At 43.8% G+C, this 17,976-nt stretch overlaps 1 protein-coding gene across 1 annotated transcript in view; it reads left to right on the top strand.

The window, feature by feature from the left end:
* The first annotated feature begins 291 nt into the window (after positions 1 to 291).
* Positions 292 to 17,976, top strand: part of TMEM135 (transmembrane protein 135) — a 320,100-nt gene continuing 302,415 nt past the window's right edge. Inside the window, exon 1 of the mRNA XM_036028704.1 lies at positions 292 to 467. The gene's annotated coding sequence lies outside the window, so the exon portion shown is untranslated. The remainder of the gene's footprint in view (positions 468 to 17,976) is intronic.

Here is a 17,976-nt window from a genome sequence, read left to right as displayed (position 1 = left end):
GTCGGGCGGAGGAACGCATACAAAGCACAGGGGATCTGGGTTTCCGAAGACTGTGGCTTTAAATCCCGGCCGCGTGACCTTGAGCAAATTGCTCAACCCCTGTGCGTCTTTTTCCTCACCCGTGAGGAGACTTGGGAGGATTAGCGATAATACGTAAAACGCTTAGCACCGCGCCTGGTACAGCCCGAGCTCGCAGCTATTTCCACTCCCAACTTGCTGGGTTTGGAGCCCGGCCCCCTCTCCCCGCCCCCCTGGGCTCGGCCGACCTGCGCTCGGGAGCTGCCCGCCTCCTACCGCGTGGGGGGAGGCGCCCCGGAGCAGCCGGCCAGCCGGGGGTCTCGCGCTCCGATTTCCTCACCGTATGAAATGAAATTCCACAGGGGGATTCGAAAGGAAATGAGGCCGGGACGCTCCGTGCTTCTCAGCCCGCCGCCCTTCCTGTCTCGGGGACACGGTTTCTAAATAAGGTTGGGAGAGTGAGAGGGCGGGCGGGCAGAGGTCCGACCTGCGCGAGAGCAGCAGAGGGGCGGGGGGGGGGGGCGAGAATGCCCACAACCAACGGGGCCCCCTTCCTCCAGCCTCCCAGGCATCCCGCCGTGCAGCCTGCAGCTCTTTCTAAAATACTCTGCTTCTGCATAGTGTCCTGGAGATCTGGGGATCCTGCGACCCGTGTTTCGATCCAACTTAGCCCCCGCTCTCATCCCCAGCGCCCCCACCCCCACCTCCCGGTCGGGGCTCCGGACTAGTTTACCCTCTCAGATTTCCAGTGGGCCAGTGAAACCCTCAGCAGGTGGATTCTTAAACCATTTGCTTGTTGCTTTACTGTGGTCAAAGCTCTGCGAGTACCTGCCCCAAACTGGCTATCTGTGTGAAATGAGAAAGTTCGTGTCTACTACACACAGTTTTTCTACGAGTTAAATGATATAATGCCTGTAAATCGTGTGACTCAGTGTCTGGCACAGCGTCTAGTTAAGTGCCAAACACCTTGGTTATTGCCGTTGTGGGACGGCCTCCTACTCCCCAGCATGGTGCTGAAAGACATCTCTGGCACCCCAGGTCCAAGGGTCTGGATGGAGGGCTTTCTACTCTCTTTGTGAGATCTTGTTGTCCAGCGCTTGCTACTGTTTTTCTAGGGCTGGTGACAGGGATCACTTTTCTGGGCGTGTTGGTATCTCCCCATTTCAGCTAAGTCTGGTATATGGCAAAGGCTGGATATAAGTTGGGAGGATGTCTTACCACTACCGTGGTGCTCATATTCTGTTTTGTATTTTTAGTTTTCTTATATTGGCAAATAGATGTGGCTAAGGGAGATGATGGAATCAACATTTTTCTGGTATTTGGCACTGCACCAGAACTGTGTTGGGCACACAGAAGCTGCATTGTCTCCAGCCATTGTCATCATCTCCCGGGGAAGAAGACTCCACTAGCCTGTTAGAGATGAAGAAACTGAGGCTAGAACAAATGTGATAGTTAGACAATGAAAGATCAATCAAACCAAGGGCCGGAAGGAGGCCTTTAAAATATGGGGAAAGAGTTGTTTCTCCAGAAAATTTTCTAGCTGGAAATCTACATACTCAGCAGTAGCGGTGAACCTTCTATATGCCTGTACTGAGTAATGCATGAGACCATTGGCCTACAGAGATGAATAATGATTAGATGTATGAATCAAATGAATAGATAGATAATCCCTACCCTCCAGTAACTCACAGGAGGATACAAAACATAAACAGACGTCTGTAACTCAATGTAATAAGTGGACAGAGAGAATTTTGGGTAAACTAAAGGTAGCTAAGTCTGGAGTGCTGCCCAAAGGAAGATGACCCCAGGATTCTGAGCCACTCAACAAAGCAGAGTTAGTGTACAATTGTCACTTCTCCCTCCCAGAGAAGGTAGGAGGGTTGGGTTCCTACTAAAGATATGTGTACGTAGTTTATTAAACAATGACCTCCAGTGATTTATTAAACAATAACTTCCATGAAGTCAAGGGCTAGGTACATAGAGGGACTACCATTAGTGTTGGGTAAAGGAATACTATATTATCAAATCAATAACAACTTAGATTATGTTGTGCCAGATTATCTCTTATTTTGCACAATAGCTTGAGAAAACTCGTGTTTTGGGAGGTTAAGCAGTTTGCCCAAGATCACACAGTAAGTGACAGAGAAGGGCTCGGATGCATACCTGCCTAGCTCAGAAGTCTGTGTGCAGCGCCTGGTACTGCTGTCACAGAGGAAACTCTTGACACCCAGTCTTCTCTACAGTCTTCTAAAGATGACCCTTTTACGTTCTGGGCCTCATACCTGGCCCTGACATCCCTGACATCCCTCATCTTGCTTGAAGTGACTGTCTCCTTTTAGAACACTTGAAGAAGCCCCCTTCCCTGTCAGAAGCTTTTCCTGTCAACAGCTTTTCTTTCCCTGCATGGAACTGATTGCAGGTATTTTCCAAAAAAGAAAGCCAGAGGAATCACATTTCAGTCTGAATGTGGAAAGAAAACAAAGACCACAACTTAGAGCTAAGTCTGAATGGCCTGGAGCCCCTCAGCTTCCCTCTCACAGAGTGGTTTACACAGTCACCAGTCTGCTCCTGGTGACAGGCACGGCATGTTTGTCTTTGTTGCGGAAAAAACTTCAGGCAGAGGGCTGTCCATCCTGTGACAGGCGGAGTATTTAGGAAAGGAGTAGAAGATAGGGACCTTCCATTAACCTAAAGGGCAGGCCACAGGTCCCTAGTGGCTCTTGCCAGCTTCCTCCATCCACTCTGAGTCGTAAAGGCACATGCAGCACACTTTGGAGCTGCAACAAACATGACTTCAGGGGGCTGGTGGGCAGTTGGAGGGCTCTCCATTTGCATCTAATGAGAGGCTGGATTCTAATTAACTCCTGTGATGTGTTAATTTTTCAACCTGACATTTTCTGCTCTAATAGATTCTTGTAATGGTTCCTAAATTAAAGGCTGCACTTAAAGACTAGCGTTTAGGTTAAAATCCACCACCTAGGGGGGTGTGGGGGGTGTGCTGTAAACATCCTTTCCTTCCCAAGGAAAACCTCTCATTTGCAGTTTTTTGCTAACCCAATTAAGTGCTGAAGTAGTCACCCCAGAGCCCGCATTTTTTTCCCCTGTGAAACAATCCAACTAATCCATATTCAGCAGCTTCCAAGAAAAGTCTTATTCCAACCACTCATGAAGAAACCAGCTTCTCTGAATCAGGACAGAACATTTAGGACTTACAAAGAGCTGTCTTCATAGAAAACACAAGAAAGTGGTTCATTACTAACCTGTTTAGTTTTGAGGGGGAAATTCCCTAGGACTAAAACCTCATAGGATTGACTCAATGCACTGTGGAAAACAGAAGCGTGGGGAGAAGCCAGCCACATGCTATTAGTTTATAGATAGTCTAGGTACTACACCTTCTGCAGCACCCAAAGTAGCTATAAAACAGGAACGTGTGTACCGGGTAAAGGGAAGGGAACAATACCTTGCTTGAAGTGGAAGAATCTGAGGCCTGAAGAAGTTAAGTAACAGTTCTGAATGGCAGAGCCAAACCCTCCTCTTATCCATTGCACCACTAGCCAGCAGAGAGGAATCCAGTCACCACAGAGCTCTTGCATGTCAAGGAATCAGAGCCCTGTTCCTCCTACCAAGCATTAGACGGTACATAAGATATTTTATTTGTTAGTGGTGATGGTTTAATATATAGAGGGGCAACCAAGAACCTGTGTAGGAGGCAAAGAAGAATGCCAACATACTTCGTACCTCCACAACCTCATTTCACTTCAATATTATGAGTCAAGCCACTAGCAAATGTGTAGTGATGGGTTATTGTGGATGTGCCACTGAGCTGAGTACTGGGATGTATGCAGACATATAAAAGGTGGTCCCTGTCTTCAAGGAACTTATAGTCACATTCGAGGAGATTAAGACATGAAACCAAGAATGAAACAAGCTTGTTTACACTTAGGTGCTTTCTCTTGGGCTCCCTTACTGTATTATAAGTTTGGTTTTGGGGGTTTTGTTTTTGTTTGTTTGGGCTCCTTCATAACCCTCTGAGGTCAGAGGCTGTGTCTTTTTCACCATCATTCTCCTGAATAGCAAAGAACAATACTACCCGATCCATAGAAGGTACTCAATAGATACTTGTTGAATAAATAAATGAATGGTTCAGGCTCTAAGTCCTCTAATTCTTCAGAAAAAGAAAGGTGTCATTATGTGCCCGATATAGGTGACCACCCAAATGCAGCCTAACTGGTTCCAGGATGAAGGCCAAGTCTATTCTATCAGCGCGCACCCCCCAAGATAGCTTTCAACTTCCCTCCAAACTGGGATGTTTACCAATAATTATTTTCTTTTTTCATTTTTATTTTCTTTTTTCATTTTACTGTATTGATTCTTAAATCTTTTAAGGGGAAACAATATCTTGGCCACAATTGTTAGATTCAAAGCCTGTTTTCTACTTTATGAATCAAACCCAGACATTTTCTTATCATGTTCATTGGCCACTTGACCACACATCTCATTATTGTCTGCTGAAGCAATTGGGAATCATACATGCCTCAAGTCAGGTGGCAAGCAGGGGCCTTCAGCCAAAGAGTTACAAGTCAAAAGATTATCTGTAAGTGGCAAGTTGTAGAAAAATTGGAATGTGAGCTTAGCAATGAGGAGCACATGAGTTTCCAAGAGACTTGCGGAAGCATGGATTAAAAGGCAGCTGTCATAATCTCATAAGCAGCACTCTCATCAGTTGGTACAGGTGAGAATGAACAGGAATAAAAATGACCAAAGGGGAACTAGCCGCCTGCTGTGGGTAAGTATGAACCGGACCAGGCAAAGTTACAGGTGGTGGTTGTAAAACATAGCCTCAATTTCTTCAGTGTCCCTTCCATTGAAGGACAGAGTTTATGTTCCTTCCCCTTGAATCTGGGGGGGGGGGGGGGGCTTGTGACTTCTTCAACCAGTAGAGTACAGTGGAAGTGACACTAGGTGACTTCCAAAGCCACGACATAAAAGGCCATGCAGGTTCTACCTTGTTTTCTGGGAAGTTTCCTGTGGAGCTCTGAGCAGCCTTGTAGGTAGTCCAAGTACCTTGAGAACACCATGTCGCAGAGGCCGCACGTGGACTTTCCAGCTAATAGTCCCAGATGGGCTGAGCCTACCCTTCTGCCATCCCAGGCCAAGTGCCAGAAGTGTGAATGAAAAAGCCATTTTGGAAGTGGATCCTCCGGTGCCAGCTGTTCCCACCCCCAGCTGTGTGAGTCTTCTTAGCTCAGACATTGTGGGGCATAGAAGAGCCGTCCTTGCTGTGCCCTATTCCAATCCCTGACACAAAATCCACGATTGTTATTGTTTTATGCCCATCTTAGTCCATATGGGTTGCTATAACAAAATACTACAGACTGGGCGGTCATAAATTCTTTATTCTACCTCACTTGTAGTGACTCTGCTTCTCTGATCAAACCCTGACTGACACAGCCCACACGAAAATTTCACAGATTGTTGGCTCTGCTGCCTGCCTTAGAATTCGTCTGGTCCACTCTGCATTTTGTGAATGGGGAAACTGAGGCCCTGAATGTGACTTGCCCAAGTGGCACATAAATGATGAGTGGCTGAACGAATTTGCTAACCTGTTCCATGATTTAAGTATTTGCCAGATTCCTCTTTGACTTTCGGAATTGTGATGGGCCTGCTACCCCAGATCTTATAATCTAGCAAGCACTTAATTGATCCCCATTTGTCAGGCTCTGTACTAGGGGTTTTACATAGATCCCCTCACTGAATCCACATGCTCTCCAGAACACATCCTAAATCTGAATTACTTTTCTCCATCTCCACCACCAACTGTCCAGCCCTCATGAGCCCTCACATGGACAACCGTTTCCTAAAAGGCCTCATTGCTTCATCGTTGCTTGTTAACAATCTCCACACAGCAACCAGAGGGATCTTGTCCAACTAGCTTCCACATGTCATATTCCTCTCCTGCTGAAAACCTGTCAGGAGTTTCCCATTGCTGTTGGAATAAAATTTATCAGGCTTACAAAGTCCAGCCAGATCTGACCCCATCCACCCTCTCATTCTCTGCCTTGCTCACCATACTTCAGTTACATCAACCATTCCCCTAAAGCACGCCCAGCTGACTCCTGCCATAGGGTCTCTGCTATCTCCCCTGAGCAGAACACCACTCCCCCACTCTTCCCTTGGCAGTTCTTCTGCACGAATGTCATGTCCTCTGAGGGGTCTTCCCAGAACACTCATGTCTCCGCCTTCCCTTCAGTCACTCTCTCCTTAGCCCTGTTTGTTTTCTTCATGGCACTCACCAATGTCTGTTACTGTCTTGGTTATTTATGTGCTTATTTATTAATTTTCTCTTTCTTCTACCTAAAAATAATCTTCACGAAAACAGGGTCTTAGTGATCTTATTTACTGACATATCTGCAGTTACTCGGTTACTTGGTGCTCAGTCAGTATTTGTTAAATGAACACACTCATGTAATATCTGCTGTTATTCTCCCCATTTTACAGTTGACAACACAGAGTCCCAGAAGGGTTAAGAAATACGCCTCAGGTCCCACAGTAAGTGGCAGAGTCAATAATCCAACACAGGTCCCCAGGACTCTACTGCCTGTGCTATTGACCGTTATGTGTGCTGCTGTAGCCAGCTCCCCTGCCTCCGCAAGTGTCCTGTGGCGGGAAGTGCATCATAGGGTGTTTAAACTGTAACAGCTTGTTCCTTGCTGACTCACTAAAGTTAATCAGTTGGCAACTATGTATTTATTGAGTCCTTATAGTAAGCACTGCTGAGGTAACTAAATTGCTCCCCCAAACAGGACAGACATTAGGACGATTCCTTTCTCACATCCGAGGAATTTCCAGATGCCAGCATTTTTATGTTATTTTTTCCCTCAGAGCCCTCAACTTTTCAGTTCTAAGGATATGACTAAATTTTGAGTCTCCCTATCTTAGTTTTTCTCCTTAGGCTTTCAAGAATCCATATTAGGGTTTTACTTCTATTCTAAAGTGAGAAGAAGGGACATCTTTTAAGAAAACAATTTTCAGATACATGCAAAGAAACAGTAGCAAGTGATAGCATCTGTTAGACTACTGAAGACCAAGAAAAAACCTTCCAGATCATCTACTGCAAAACCACTTAAGAGATAAAGAAGCCAAGACCCAATGGGTGGAGATAACATCCAAGACAGGGTTAAAATTAGACATCCTTTACCAGGCCTCCAGGACTCTTTCTACCATATCACCGTGTCTCCCAGGCCTGGGAAACCAGGATTGCTGTAGAAACCAGGTTATGGGTAAACAGCAGCAGACCCATTAGTCAGACCTGAGCCTTTGGACTACATATACAGGGAGCAAGGTCATACACTGTTCTGTCTAACCAGGCCCTTTCTCTTTCTCAATAATACGGCCACACATTACCACTCACACACTACGAGTGACTAGACCTGCCACGCCTGCCAATTCCTCCTCTACTTTAGCCATTGCATTTCCCCCCCTCCTCCTTGTCCAAACACTGTATTTCAGAAAAGCTATATCAAATTACTTTTTCATTTCTGCTTCTGTGACTGTCTAAGCCTCCCTTGAGGGGTGAGCCAAGGCATCCCTACTAATGAAGCCAAGGCATCCCTCACATCCCCATGAGGCTGGAGCGGTGGGATTATGTGGCTCAGGGAAAGTCAGAACTGAGAGACAGTCTTAAAGACCAAAAAGTCTACCTCATCACTTCATTTGCAGATAAATGTGGATACAGAGAGAAAAGGAAATGATAATTGACTTTCCACTTTGATAATACTAGCTCCACACGAAGCAAGACCAGAGCCCAGCCTTCGGACTCGGCAGGTCAGTACTTACGCCATCGTGCTGAAGCCTTGGCACTCAGAACACGAGGGACACAGTGAGCCCCCTGGGAAAGGGTGCTGGCTGGCTGACCACGTCCTTCCAGCAAGGAAATCAGGAAATTCTGTTTCCTTCTTAGAATTGAGCCCCACCATAGTAACTCTCTATAGGAAAAACAGAAGCACTGACAATTTCTTTATTATCCTAGGGCATTTGTGAGGACTAAAGAGGTACATATATGAAGGTCTTTACCACTGGGCATAGAAAATTCTATTAACTTTCCTACACCTGTTGTGGCATTGAGTTAAAACTTGCCTGTGCTGTGGTGCTTAAATCCAAGATTTCTCTAGAGGTTATTTTTGTGCCTCTTAGTAAGGGTGATGCTATGGTGAAATTCCTGGGCATAAATTCATTTTATATTCTAGGTGAATAGTGCCCTCCAGAGCTGTACTATACTGTGGTAGGGCAGCAAATAATAGCAAAAGTGCTTTACATACACTATCTAAGTTAATATGATACTCTAAAAGGGGAAGACTATTCTTATGTCTATTTATCAGTGACAGAAAAAATGTGGAGAGACTCAGGCGCTTGCCCAAGGTGACAGTACAGGGTGGAGTTAGGTTTAGCCACAAATAGATCTGCAAACAGAGTGAGCCAGAGAGATCTGATTGAAAATTCTAACTTGACAGTTTACTAGCCATGTGATGCTGACCAACTCTGTCTCTCTGAGTCTCAGTATATATATCTGTAAAATGAGGATAATAGAAATAATGGCAGACACTATTTGTTGTTTAGCCGATAGCCTGCTTTGACCCAACTTGCCCAATCCAAACATTTATTCCTTGGTAACAACAGTGTATCAATGTCAAGTGCCTCAGAGGAAGATAAGCTCTTTCATGGTCCTAGGGCACAGGGATAAATCTTTTCCTTTGCAATTGATTGGTTTAGGAGTGGGCATAGGACATAATTCCAGCCAAGAGACGAAGTGGAAATGGGGCATAGGTTTGAAGGGCTCATCTTTTGGGACATTTTCCCTAAGATTTGCCTCTTCTTCCTGCAGCTTTTGGTTGCATGAAGATGTGATAACTGGAACTGTTGGTGCCTTCTCGCTACCAAATGCTTAGGATGAATTTGTGGTTAATTTTATTGTCAACTTGGCTGGGCCACGTGGCACCCAGATATGTGGCTGAACATTATTCTATACTTCTGGAGGATATATTTTTGGTTGAGTTAACATTTAAATCAATAGACCGAGGAAAGCAGATTGCCCTCCCTAATGTGGATAGGCCTTATCCTATCAGTTGAAGGCCTAAATAGAATAAAAATGATCCTCACCTGAAACGAGGAAATTCCTCCTGCCTACTGCATGGGAGCCGGGACATTGGTTGGTGTTTCTTTCTCCCTGCCTTCATGTTTGTACTGAACTATTGACTCTTTCTGGGTCTCGAGGCTGTCAGCCTTCAAACTGGAGCTACACCATCAGTTTGCCACGTGCTGTGCAGTCAGCCTCCATACCAATTCATAATTCTGTCTCTCTCTCTCTCTCACACACACATACACACACACACACAGTGAGAGAATGGAAAAACAGAAACAGTCTGGGTTTTTGCAGATATGATTGAGCTACTGAATTAATCAACCCCAGTAATCCTTACGTTTGGACTTGTGGTTAAGTGAGATAATGCATTCTTCTTCTTGTTTAAACCACTTTTACTTGGGTTTCCTATTCCTTACACCTGAAGGCACCATAACTGACCCAGCAATCAAGCCAGTAGGCTTGTTGTGAAAATTTAATGGTGGTCAGTAAATATTAGTTCTCTTCTCAGCACCTAAATTATAGAACAAGACTTTCTTCTTAATAATGATAATCTGCTAAGTGCTTTAGTCTGTTTGTCACAGGGTGCGTCCATAGGCATTCTTCTACAGGCATTCTTCTACGCTGTGAATTTCTTGAAGATTGAGACCACATTTAATTAATCTCTAGCTCAGGTATTGAATGTGACTTAGACTATATCTTTTAATAGATTTCGATGTTCACTCAGAAGTGGGCAAAGTGAACCTGACACACTCTACATGCGTACCTCATAATATAGTTGTTGGTAATAGGGAAGCTCAATCGTTTCTTTGATTGACAAAGAAACCTTATGTTGAGAGTGATGTGCTTGTATATAAACTACTGTTATCTAAAGACTATGCTATATTGAAGGCATCATTAAGTTAATAACTATCTATCATGTGGACATTTCCTGACAGTTAGAATTGCCACCAAGGACAGAATTAGGCTGCTTGGAAGAGCTTGGGTAACCAAGGATGCTGGGGAGAGCAATAGAAAATGCTAAATGTGATTCCAAAAAGTAAACAAGACTTTTAAGAACAGACAGCTATCACCCATCTGCCTCTGCCTGCTGGAGGACATGGTTGTCTATGCACCATAGACCAGAACCAAGAAAGGGAGAGATGCAGAGAATCCCTATGAGACATAATTTTGTGTATGTGTTGGAGGAATGGGGTGTGGGGTGGAAGGAAGTTATCAAGGGAAAGGAAGTCTACAGCTGTTTGTGTCTTTGAGCTCTTTCAACAGGAAGAGCCTTTCTGAGGAACATCGACACTTAACCATGACTCCCATGCAGATGGGAGTAACGTCCCTCCCACTTGTAAATGAAGGGGACCCTTGACCAAGAAACTCTTCTTTATGGTCAGCAAGCCCATGAGGAAGTGATTAATATTATCTCAACAGCTGTTCCTTAATTTAACCTCTAGAGATTGTAGAATCTACCAGATCAGCTGTATGGCTCAGGAGATGCATTTTCCGTCTCGTACTGCAAGTAATGGTATTGGTACTTTCTCAGACCTCGCCTTGAGTATTAGTGATATCAGAGTATCTGAGCTGGGTATATTTTGAGGACGTCCCTGCCAGCTAATTTCTGGGGCCTAAAATGCCTTCGTCAGGCTTTGTCTGTGAAAAGTAGGACATGTGGTTGGGAGAATTTAGGTCTAGAGAGCACGATGCCTAGGTGTTCTCTGTAGCAGGTCCTCACTCATAATCCCCTCTGCCCATAAGAGGGACCTTAAACCTGAACAAAAGAGCATGCACAATGTGAGGGCTCCTTCCAGCCCATTTTCTGTGAGAATTAGTACAATTGTCCCCTCTAGGTGGACACTGACCATAGGGTTCATGGCTAGGTGAGAGAAGCAAAGCTATATTTTAGCCCCACTTGCCCACAGTAGGACGGACACCTTTGTATATGGTACAATCTGCTCAACCATATAGGATGGCTTTACATTATATTCAACTGTCCCATTGGTTTTTACCAAGTGAGGATCATAGTAATTTGCATATTAATAAAAAATTAAAATAGCTTTTTGGGGTCCCCAATGGAGTCATAATTAAACAGCTTCTCATTGGATTCAAAATGAATGAATGAATGTACTAGCTGAAAATATTACCTTTATTAGTGACAGAGATTAGACTGATCAGTAGATGCTACAGCTCTAGTGCAGAAAAATAGCTACCCTTTTTTCACTGACTCGTACATACCGGGTGCTGACTGACACTGCTTCTGAACCACCGCCATCCCCCAAACAACAACCCCCAATAACTCTGGGAGGTAAATATTATGATCCCCATTTTGAAGATAAGGAAGCTGAGTTAGTAAGTGGAGGAGAATTCAAACCCAGGTCTGACTAGACCCAAAGCTCCCATTTTCTTACTTGGCACTGCTACTACTACTAGAGAACCAGCTGGAACTTCTATGATCAAAACCCAATTAAATCAACCAACAATTCTTATGAGATTTCCAGAATTGTCCTCTGGCAGAGTTTTTTCCTTTCCCCTGGGTTCTCCTTTGGCATAAGCTACAAAGGCCTGGCTCCTCTAGCTGATGTAGAAATGTGTAAAGCCTCAAGTCCTCCAGTTCCAGGTTATTTTTCATTGCCCCTGGGAGTACTAGGTCTAATGCCAGCACGGATGTACTATTTTGAAGCTAAATGCATTTCTCAGAAAACTCAGGCATAGTGCCATTTCAAGGATCTATTTTATATCATCACCCAGGTCTTTGGGCCCATAACGCGGTATGGCTGCTGCTCTCCTTCAGCCTGGGCTTTGTTACCTATGGAGAAAATTTGCTCTGCCCAGTGTTTGTCTCCCAAGCATGCTGAGGAGGCCACATTCACAGACCCCTACATTCACAGACCCCCACATGCAAGGGCTGTTTTGCTTTCATGGCTTTCCTCATTCGAAAGATGCAGTTTTCCATAGGATCATTCTTATCTTAGGTCAGATTCCTTAGAAGCAGAGACTGACATGAGTCTTGTTTAAGTGACTTACTGAGTGGTTTCAAGAAGAACAAGAGAAATGAGATAGGGCAGGGAAAGGGCACTCCACAAGATTTTGGCTTCAGCAGGAGCCTAGCTTCAGCTTGATCCCATGGGGAGCTCTGGAGCACAAACTACACCACAAGGTTAATCTTGCCTTAAGGTTAGGAGGACTGGCCATTTGTACCCACCATGACAGTTACTGGCCACCAGCTGTGGAAGTCACATGCATGTAACCTCCTGGTCAAAGTGGCTTCCTCTGAGACAAGGGCAATTCTCCAGAGAAGGGTGTAGCTGGGAGTTATAGTGGCTAATCCTCGCAACAGCTCCAGAGACTGGACACTCACACCAGTTCTGAACCCTAAGACACAAAAGTCATTTGCATCTGATTATTGAGTGGTTCATTAATCTCAGAGATCCCAAAGATTATGCCTCATTATATATTCTGTTCTACACATTTAACCAGTGAACAAATCAAAGCAAAAAATCAGAGCAAAAATGGTCCTGCATGTTTAAATAGCTGTGATTAAAGATAATGTTAAAGCAACAGTCACCCTCTTTCAACATTCAGCCCGCCTGCTGCAATTTATCACTGTGACTGCTACAGCGTGTTTTCATTTTCATGACCAACAATACTGCATGTAGTTCAACCTTACAGTATGGCCAATAGGTGGCACCAGAAACACCCATACTTAATCCTAAGAAATTTATGCCTTATGTATGTATTTGCTAACATTTCAATTCCTCTCCACTTAGATGTTTTTCATGTTGCAAGGTACTCATAGCATTAAATCCAACCTAAAACTTTGTAACTACAGTTTCTTATTTGTTGTTTGACCTCCTCCTTGTAGGGTTACTTGGGTATGAAAAAAATAGGGTGATAGGGCCAGTGAAATCAGAAAGAAAACATCTATTCATTAGCAAAAGGAAGGAAAAAAAGTTGGAGCCCTGCATCCTTTTCCTTCAAGGTCTCTTGAGTGTATAAATGCCCAAGATTATTAGGAAATATTTGAATAACAGGATAAAAAGTCAAGGATACTGCCTCCAAAACATGAACTTTATTCCCCACTGAAAACAGACTTGGATGGCAACCAAGTTGTTCAAGGATTGCCCTGGCCAGTATCTGACCACAGGTTTCACTCCAGGAAAGGTCTCAGAGTCCAGCGTTCACCATTTTCAAGTGGGTTTCTTTTGAACTTTGTACTTTATTGTTGGTGAGGGGAAGGAAAGGGGGGAGGGGTGCATCTTTCTTTTTTTTCCCCAACAATTGAGCATTGCACTTTTTTCCTACATTGGTTATTCCAAGGAGCAGAGTGACTTAAGAGGACAGAGCACTGACCTGAGAATCAGGCCACTTTCATTACTTGACTCTCCGACTACACCAGCATGGTTTTATTGACCAGTATCACCATGATAGCTTCAATTAAAAAAATTAAGAAAAAATGGGAGTGCTGAGTCTGGGAAAGGTCTTTTAGGTCTAACCAGGACTTATCTAGTTCCTCTGACCCCAAGGCCAAATTAAATCTAGATATTCCATGAGCTCATCATGCAGATTGAACAAATCATTTCACCTTACTGGGCTTCAGCTGAATTCACACGCCAAGAGACTGGACTACAGGGCCCCAGTGCACCTTCCAGCTAGGAATCGTCAGATTCTAAACAGTACGTGTAGAGTGCAGTGTCTGGTGTACTGACAGGGACTGAAGGTGTGGTTTGGCCCATAGTCAATAGGAAGGGAGGGTAAAGCTCACTTTGATAGTGTTCCAAAATGGAAGGTGACACAGCTATTATACAATGAGTTCAACAGTCTGGTTCTTGTATTTTGGGGGGCAAAAGTAAATACCGAGTCTTGATTAGCCTTTCCTATACCTGTCGTCAGCTTATTACACTGTAAACATCATGCTTCTGGGAGCTTTCCTTTCCAAATGAAATGTCCCAGGGTTTGGAATTCCTCTTTTCATGGCACACTCTTCTGCCATGGATGCTGCAAGTTATTTTCCCTGTGCCCTTTACTATTTTTTGCTCTGCCTTTCTGACAACAAGACTGATTAAATGGAGATTTTTAAGCATTGTTTTACATAAGAGATAAAGGCAATAGGACTGGTCAAGGATACACGTAGATTCTTTACTCAAATCTCCATAATGTGAGTGGGAAAAGTCAGCAAAGAAGAAAGGAAACTAAGCTTAACTGAGTGCCTACAACGTGTCAGGCTCTCTCTAAGTCCATCTGATACCTTATCTCTCTTCATCCTCTCTGATGCGAGGCAGTGCTCTGTAGTGGACAGATCTGGCGCCTGACCAAGGCCCTGGCATGGGTTCGCCATGCCAGTGTGGGCAATCTGTGTAACCTTTGGTTGGTTTCCTTAGTGAGACGATATACATAGGGCACTTAGTATTAGCCCCAAGCTCATGCTCAATGAGTATTAGCCATTATCATTACTACCACCCCAAAGGGCAGATCTTATCTATTTCACACTGGATGAAAAAATTGAGGTCTTAAGAAATTAAATAAAAAATTTTTAGACTCATATTGATCTGACAGTGTTATGGATATCTGTTGTTTTCCCCCCCACCCCACACTCCTCTTTTCCCAGGAAACCCATCCTACCTACCCCCCGACCCCCAACAATTTGCTGGAGCAGACCCTACAGCAGTCAGAGAGTGAACTCTGGAGCCAAACAGCCTGATTCAAATCTCAGATCTACCTTGTTATATAACTTTGGACAGGTTCCTTAACCTTCTGTGACATAGTTTCTTTGTCTATCACATGAGGATTATAAAGGTTCCTGCAAAGATTAAATAAACTAATTCAAATGAAGTGATTACAGCGGTATTATTCTTTTTACCTTACCTGTCTCCTAGCCACAGGGGTGGGCACATGACTCACATCTGGCCAGAGTGTCCTGTCTTCGAGTTTACCATAATTGGTCTAGAGTAGGGTCAGCAAAATTTTTCTGTAAAGAGAAGATAGCAGTTATTTTAGGCTTTGTGAGCTATACAGTCCCTATCACTATTACTCAGTTCTACCTTTGTAGCCAAAAACAGACAGAGATACATAAATGAATGGGTGTGGTGTATCCCATAAAACTGAAATTTATGGGCACTGAAATTTGAATTTTTAAGTGTTAGAAAGTATTACCCTCTTTTTTATTTTTTTCTAACCATTTAAAAATGACAGGACCATTTATTATTAGCCCATGTACTGGCCCAAAGCAAGAGACATCGACTGGTCTTGGCCTGTGGGTCCTGGTTTGTTGTTGGATAGTTTGTTGACTCCAGGTCCCAGGGATGAGCATGTGACCCACACAGGGTTAAAGTCCTGCCATGAGACTGAAATCATGGACACTGGGAGATAGTGTGGCCTCTTCCTTTGAATCATGATTCTCGTGCCTGTCTCCCTTCCCACATGGGGAGATGCTATCTGCGGCAGGAGAGAAGGAAGTCAACAGCAAAAAGAATGAGAAAGGAACAGAGCCCTGAAGACCTCCTCTGAGTCTCTAGATCTAGCCATGCCTATGAGTTCCATGAGCCAACAAATTCCTTTTTAAAACATTTTCCTAATCTAGATCGAGTCAGTTTTAAGTCACCTACAATGAGAGAGTTCTGATAGAGACTAATGGGCTTGTTTTTTGTACATTATGTAATACTACCTCACAAAAAATTATTAAGAAGGGAAAACTAGCATGTATTGTGTATTACCATGGCCCAGGCAGTTTGGTAATAGCTTTCACGTGTGATCTCTCATTTACTCGTAGCAACCCTCTGAGGTTGGCACTATTTCCCTCATTTTACAAACACACAGACACATTTGATGCCATAGACTGCTTGCTTAGAGCCAGTGTTGATGGCAGATTGGAGCAGCTTGAAAGAATTTTTAAGGAGGTGAGGAATGGACTGCTCTGGTCCTTTCTCTCTTCCACTGCTCTTCCCCAGACAGATTGATGAAAGAGTAAGCTCCATCAGGGCATGCTTAATCCCTTTTCTGGGAAAGACAGCATGCACTGATTAGGAATTCCCAGTGTTCCCTCTGGCTGTTCTGGGCAGTAGGGAGTGGCAGTCTTGGAGTTTCTTGCCCAGCTGCCCAGCAGAGAGTGGACAAGCAGCTGAAGTGCACTGATGAACAGCCTGGGTTAATCCAGGCTGCAGTTTGCTACTCTCTTGAGGGACCGATCCAGGATTTCCTTCAGAAGTATCACTTCACAGCAGCTGGCTGGCTTGACTTTGCCAACTGCTTGACCTCTGGCTGCACAGGAAACTTCAGCAGGTAAAAGTTGGCCAGGCCGAGGAGCAGACACACCCTGAGCTCCTTAGGACAGAACAGAAAGGCTTGCACAGACAGAGTTTGCATGATACAGAGAAAGGAGCCAGGGAAAATGATCCTCCACATCCATTAACACTCACTGATTTATCAAGCCCTGTGAGTCTGGGATTGAACACAAAGAACTACCATATTAATAGGTAGTACTTATTAGACAACTATTGTATCTCATTCAACTTATTAAAATAGCTACCCTTTATGCCCCAGGCAAAACAGACATTAAATATTACCTGCAATTTTACAGGCAAGGTAACTGAGATGACTACGGGTTAAGAAATGACAAATACTAGGTGAGAAGGGGAATTTGCACTCAGTCTGTCTCAGTTCCACCTCACTGTCAAGGGGGGGTGAGGAATTAAATGGGATAAGAGGGACAGTACTTTTCCAGCCATAGTAATGTAGAGACAGGTCAAGTCACCAGAAATAGAAATGGAGCCTGAGGCTTGAATCCCCCTTGAGGCTCTGGGTATCTTATGGTAGGGAATTTTATTATGTGTTTACCTGGTGTACCCTCATCACCTAACTCATCTTTGGCGCTGAGCAGAGCACAAAGGATGTTGGAGAGAATGAGCAAATGAGTCCAGAGCATCTGCTTTTATAAAATAGGAAATGGCTGAGGGGGCACTGACTTGATGAGGTTCTCTCTTTGCTTATGTTACTTTCTAGAAGTCTTAGAAGTCATGTGAACTCTAATGGACATCTGCATTGCCAGTTAGTGCAATGGAGTGGAGACTTACTCAATTTCACAGCTCATTTTATAAGCAGTGATTTACCTAATTACACCCTAGTGGCCTAAAAGAGTTAATAAGTCTGTGGATGAAAAAAGGGGCCACATACTTAACCTGACAAACTCAGGGAGTCTCGCTGTAGCTATATGGAGTCTTTCGTGGTTCCAAATAAATGTATTCTAGTTCTGTGAAAAATGCCGTGGGTATTTCGATAAAGATTGCATTAAATCTACAGATTGCTTTGGGTGGCATGGACATTTTAATAATGTTAGCATGAGCAATGTCTAATGCTTCCTGTCCATGAGCACAGTGTATACTTTCCTTACTGTCTTATAATTTTCTGAGTACAGGTCTTTTACCTCTTTGGTTACATTTATTCCCAGTTTTGTTTTGTTTTGTTTTGTTTTGTTTTGTTTTTGACAGAACTATCAATGGGACTGTTTTCTTAATGTCTCTTTCTGAGTTCGTTATTGGTGTAAAAAATTTGCAACCGATTTCTGATTATAACTTTTGTAATGTTTTGTAATATTTGTATCCTGCTACTTTACTTAATTCATTTATCAGTTCTGATAGGTTTTTTTTTGTGTGTGTAATCTTTAGGGTTCTCTATCTATAGTATCATGTCATCTGCAAATAGTGGCAGTTTTACTTCTTCCTTTACAATTTGGATAGCTTTTCTGCCTTCTTTTCTCCCTTCCTTCCTTCCTGATTGCTGTGGCTAAAACTTCCAATACTATTTTGAATAAAGGTGGCAACAGTGGACATCCTTGTCTTGTT

Source organism: Phyllostomus discolor, chromosome 6 (genome assembly GCF_004126475.2).
Source record: "Phyllostomus discolor isolate MPI-MPIP mPhyDis1 chromosome 6, mPhyDis1.pri.v3, whole genome shotgun sequence".
Classification (NCBI taxonomy): Eukaryota; Metazoa; Chordata; class Mammalia; order Chiroptera; family Phyllostomidae; genus Phyllostomus; species Phyllostomus discolor.
Note: the sequence above shows the minus strand (reverse complement) of the source record. Positions and strands in the feature narration are given on the sequence as shown.